The sequence below is a fragment of the Lactuca virosa genome, chromosome 4 (genome assembly GCF_052849685.1).
Source record: "Lactuca virosa cultivar CGN04683 chromosome 4, Lactuca_virosa_CGN04683_v6, whole genome shotgun sequence".
Classification (NCBI taxonomy): domain Eukaryota; kingdom Viridiplantae; phylum Streptophyta; class Magnoliopsida; order Asterales; family Asteraceae; genus Lactuca; species Lactuca virosa.
This window is the reverse complement of record NC_136429.1, coordinates 519,425,618-519,431,263: the sequence shown is the minus strand read 5'-3', so window position 1 is coordinate 519,431,263 and position 5,646 is coordinate 519,425,618. Positions and strand designations below refer to the sequence as shown.

General features: G+C 40.8%; 1 long non-coding RNA gene across 2 annotated transcripts; it reads right to left on the bottom strand.

The window, feature by feature from the left end:
- Positions 1-2,861: 2,861 nt before the first annotated feature.
- LOC145169535 (uncharacterized) lies at positions 2,862-5,323 on the bottom strand. 2 transcript variants are annotated; one of them, XR_013742549.1, is made up of 3 exons: positions 4,804-5,323; positions 3,771-3,857; positions 2,862-3,003 (listed from the first exon to the last, which is right to left on the bottom strand). It is a non-coding gene; the product is annotated as an uncharacterized LOC145169535 (long non-coding RNA). The 2 variants fall into 2 exon arrangements; XR_013742548.1 differs by having other exon boundaries at positions 4,842-5,323.
- Positions 5,324-5,646: the final 323 nt, after the last annotated feature.

Here is a 5,646-nt window from a genome sequence, read left to right as displayed (position 1 = left end):
TAGTTAATCTGTGGACCGCTAACTGAATAGAATTAGAAACCTTTATGTTTCTTAGGTAGCTTTGGTATAAATTCCATTGACATTGGTTCCCGCTTTTACTTGGGTATTTCTTTATCATTACTCTAGTCTTGAGTGTTTCTGACATTCTGCATTTGGTACAAGTCTGACATTTGTCCATTCAAGTGGCAATCTCCGCTTTCATGCACGTTCATCACTTCAATTTTTTCAAATCTACATTTAGTCAAAGCTTGGATGGATGGAACACTTTAGTCTGTGAGCGCCGTTCAAGACTATGCTCTCCTGTTCACTGCACTTAGGCATACAAATTTGGTTCATAAAGCATCGCGTCCCGCTATCCCTAAGCTTCACTTGTTTATCCATCTTTCACAGAGCTTCACTCATGAAACCTTTCCTCTCTCAAAGTATCGAGTTAAACTTATCGAATTTGAGTTGTAGGTTGTGAATGGATATTCATAGCTAATACTTATACTCAATGGGATTTTGTACGTTCTTTTCGGCTCAAGACATTTTCTACTATGTCAATCTCATTACAATGTTAACGAATATCACACATCATAATGACAATAAATTTCTCATTTATGTCATTCAACCAAAAGCATAGACAAAAACCTCGTCTCAATTCATCTATGTGCACCTCAATCCTTTATGTACACATCGTTGTAGACGAACAAGTTCTTTGTTCTTTCATAAAGGTAGGATTGGTGCTTTACACCATAGTTGTTCCAACTTTTGGAATAAACTCTCTTGCTTATTTTTCTAGTTGGACCTTGTTACCTTTTGGTATTAACATAGTTGATAGTTGGGCTACCATAAGAAGTTCCCGATGGATCACTAGTAGTATCCAACATAAATTATTTTGTTGTTAAAACTCCAACATTCATTTATTATGAAGAAGTCTTCACTTAAACTTCCACATTTGATCAAATCGTTCACATTTTATTAAATTCTTCACATTTTATCAAATCCTTCTCATTTAATAATATCCTTCAAATTTGGTCTTTAGGGTGAGACAGCGACTTTAGCTTCTTCTCCGACTTGTCATCACAAATGACCATGTCTTTCTAGTAGAGTAGGCTTAGTCATACAATTTCCAATTGTACAGATCAGACACAATGGGGAGGCAGTCGATTTAAACCTAAGATAATGTCCAAGCTTCCGCTCGGAATTGGTATAAAGTCTATAAGTAAATATCGATCGTTCATGATTACATTTAAAGGGGGCCGTATAACGACTTGACGTGACACAAACAAAACTGTGTCATATAGACAACAATATTGGACTTTCGGTGACATACGCACGAGATTGACGTGACGAACATGATTTGATAGGTGTTAGGATGAAATTTATTAAAATTTCGTGAGTAGATTTTTGACACTTCACTAGTTGTCTCTACTCTACAGGTTTCCTCCAATTCATCAGATTCATGACTTAGAATAGATTTAACTTTAAGGTTCATGAATATTTCGCCACACACCTAAAACATAAATACTCCAGCATAGGAGTCGTTAGTGAGTAACATACCGGTTACTATAGATAATTCATGGATTTCATTCCTTGTTTTGATTGATATTGCTTCGACTCGAGTTGTTACCTCTTGGTTATTTAGCCTCGGACAGTTCTTCTCAAAATGCCTATTTTCAATATTTTCATAACAAGCTTTTCTTCCGCCAATGATTGTTCTATTTTATGTATTCTATCTCTTGGTAGCACACTCCTATAGCATCACCTATAGTGCATCTCAAGTCGTGGCATGAGTAGAGTCGATGCCCACGATCTACACATAATAGTTCTACTCGGTAATATTTGTGTCTTTAAAAGTGTAGGCTTAACACGATTTCCTTCTATACAGGAGTTGAGATGAAATACTGATTCCATCAATTCACTCCAGGAAGTCATTCCTACAATCACTTTAATGTCTTAGAAGGATCTAGGTTAACATTACTATTACTTCCATGTTTGTTGCTTACGAAATCTACCTTGTATTGAGTCGTTGTTCGTGTTGACTTTGTAAGTGACCAAGGTGTTAGATACTAGTTATTCGATTCATTATCTCGATTGTAGTTGTGGCAAGTGGTTGTGCTGGTATGGGACGATCACTCACTGGTCTATTGTGAGTACATTGCTTTGTCCCATTATAATTTGTTCAAGGAGAAATAAGTCGTGTGAAAATATCGTTGTGAACATAAGCGATAAAATTTCAATTGCGCCAAACATGTAGAATTGACATGGGTTTTCCCGAGATTAACTCTACTACGAGTATTAGATGTAGCAAACTTTTATAGTACCACCAAGGGTGAAATGTTACACTTGAAACGAGTGAAAAGAAACAACCAAGTATTGGGACAAATTCATGAAGAAAATGTTGCAGAGAAAGTTGACTACAACTTGACATTTTGACTGTATCTCGAATTTTGAAATTTTGATTTATTTGAATCGAGATGTTTTGGAAACTAGACAAGATTTCTAACAACTTTCATGTTTCACGGTTTCATTGTGTCTGCCATGTTCTCCTTTAAAAAGGGTCACAAAAAGTGAAGGGTAAGTATAAGTGTCCTTCATTTGAACTGGAATGGCTCAAACTTAAGTCGAACGATTCACAACAAAAACAAACAAATTGATTAAATACCTAATCCGAATTCGAAATGATTCGCAAAGTTGCATATATTTTTGCAAGGTATTTCTACGAGGTCTAACAGATGCATTTGTAGAATATCACAGTTGAGTAATTATTATTCCTGGCTAAACTTCAGACATGATTTATGTTTATGATACTTACCTGAAACATCCTAAAAATACAGTCTGAAAATTTCGTTTTAAATCAGTCATAAAATCATAGTCATCATACGTCATATAAGAATTATAAACAATGTATCTCAAAATATCATAACAACTGTCAATTATATCATAGTATAAACATCCCCGACTGAACAAATGGTGTGTGCACTGCAATCTTCCCGAGCTCCTCTTTTAAAGACTGAGTACCTGAAACCAAAACTGAAAACCATAATCACGAAGCTTAGTGAGCTCCCCCAAAACTACCACATACCATACAATAACATATAAACACATATTGGGCCTTGCCCACTGCATCGGACCGAAGTCTGGAAACTGCATCGGACCGAAGTCCGGAACTGACTGGGACCCCGTCTCCTGCATCGGACCGAAGTCCGGAACTAACTGCTTCAGACCGAAGTCCGAAACTGACTGGGACCCCGTCCCCTGCATCGAACCGAAGTCCGGAACTAACTGCATCAGACCGAAGTCCGGAACTGACTGGGACCCCGTCCCCTGCATCGGACCGAAGTCCGGAACTAACTGCATCGGACCGAAGTCCGGAACTGACTGGGACCCCGTCCCCTGCATCGGACCGAAGTCCGGAAACTGACTGAACATAGCATAAACATATCAACTAGCATGAACACATACACTGCATACTATATCGGACCAAAGTCCGGAACACATAACACAAAACATGCTTGAATCACAAAGACATCAAGCACTCTAACTACTGCATCGGACCGAGGTCCGGAACTAACTAAACGGCATAACATAATCATAGCATATAATATGAACACATATACTGCATACTGCATCGGACCATAGTCCGGAACACATAACTCATACCATGTATGTATCACAAAGACACCAAGCATACTGAACTACTGCATCGGACTGTAGTCCGAAACTACTGCTAACTAAACGAGTCGGCATTGTGGCCGTAGACCCGTTCCTACTGGAAGGAAACTCACCTCACACTGCTGAAGCCCGTAGACACAATCCCACACTGCTGAAGACCCGCAGACTCAACCCCAACTGCTGGATGACAAATTCCCGAACTGTCAACACCAAAATAACACCCAATCACTAATTGGTTCTAACACATAACTATAAATGCATACTTTGGATAATTACTACATTACCCCTAGCTTGGCTTACCCAAGCCCAAGGCCCGATCCATAGGCCCAAAGTCAATTAGGGTTAAAAGCCCAATATATGGCCCAATTTTTCAAATTGGGCCCAAGCCTCTACATGGACTTCCTTTAAGGCCCAATTGATCAGTCCTGTCCAACATGTCTCATTCTAGGGGCTCAATATCATACAACCATCTAGGCCCCAGCTATGGCCCATCTATGGCCCAATTGTCCAAATTGGGCCCACACCCTCCTATAGGCCTTACCCTAAAGTCCATTAAATTATTCTAGTCCATTTGCTTGTTCTTGGATGGCCCAACACAAAGCCCAAGTGAAATTAGGGTTTCACATAAAATGATAAATAGGGTTAAGTGTTTCTTACTTAACCCATTAAGGACTTAATTCATTAAGTCCTTCACTCTACTAGATAAGTGATATTAAGTAATTGGGCTAAATACACAATCAAATCTCAATAGCCCAAAAGTGGGTCCAATAAGTCTAAGGCCCAATTACTCATAATTAGGGTTTTCTAAACCCTAATTAGGGTTTTTCACTCAACCATGGCCTAATAGGCCCAAAAATGAATCTTTAAGCCCCTTAGGGTTTTGCTAGGTCAATTAGGGTTTGCTTGAGGGGCACCACCCACTACCACCTCGGGTAGTGGCGGTCCATGGCAGCTCACGGTGGTGGTTACTATTATTTTATTATTCATTTGCTAATTACAATTACAAGTTTACTCCAAAACTAACACACACACGCTAACTAAGCTAACTTCACACACACACAGCCACCCTAGCGGTGGCTGGCGGTGGCATGTGGTGGCAGTGACTTTCTTGGCCAAATAAACGCCCATTCATGAACTAACACTCACACCACAAGAACTAGAAGATGCAGCACCCTTGAACTCACGTGAAACATGAACTCGACCCCTCTCGAGTGGCAAACGGTGACCGGAGCAGCCACGCATTGCCCAGGCGGCGGCATCGGACCTGTGACGACGCAACAGGAAACGAGGGAGGTAGCGGCGGCCTTGTCGTCGTCGGCAGAGGAGTAGTAACGAAACCGAAGAAAAGAAGCGGCAGAGAAGGAGCAGCAGCAGCGCTCGTCATGGCGGCGGCTGTGGGCTCTAATGGTCGGAGATGGTGGCTACGATCCGCCTCCTAACGCTACCGACTGAACAGCAGCGTCACGCTATGGTCTCCGTCTTCGACAGTGACGAGAAGGCACCATGGTTCGCCGGTGATTGGGTTGATCGGAGAAGCGAGGAGGTAGGGTGGCGATAGAGTAGTGGCGGAAGGGAGAGATGGCGCCTGAGGTAGCTTCTTGTGGTAGCGGCTGGACAATGGAGGAAGGAAAAGTGACGGCTGAGCATAAATTAGGGTTAGGGTACTCGGCTTCTATTCATGAAGCGGGAAAGAATGAGCATCGGGTCTTAACCCGTGTCCCATCCAAACATTCAACCATTAAGCCAATACTAGTCCCTCCTCCCAAATCTTTTTCAATTTAACTCCATAACTTACCCCTTTAGCCCCTTACGATAAAATTCATTACAATTCAGGTACAATAATTACCAAACATACCCTTGCTTCTAAAATTCTTCTCAAAACAATTCCATAACTTACTAAACAACCCCCAACTATCAAAATTCTTCACCAATTACTCCGGGACTTACATTTATTAATTTATTTAAATAAACGGGGCGTTACATTACCGT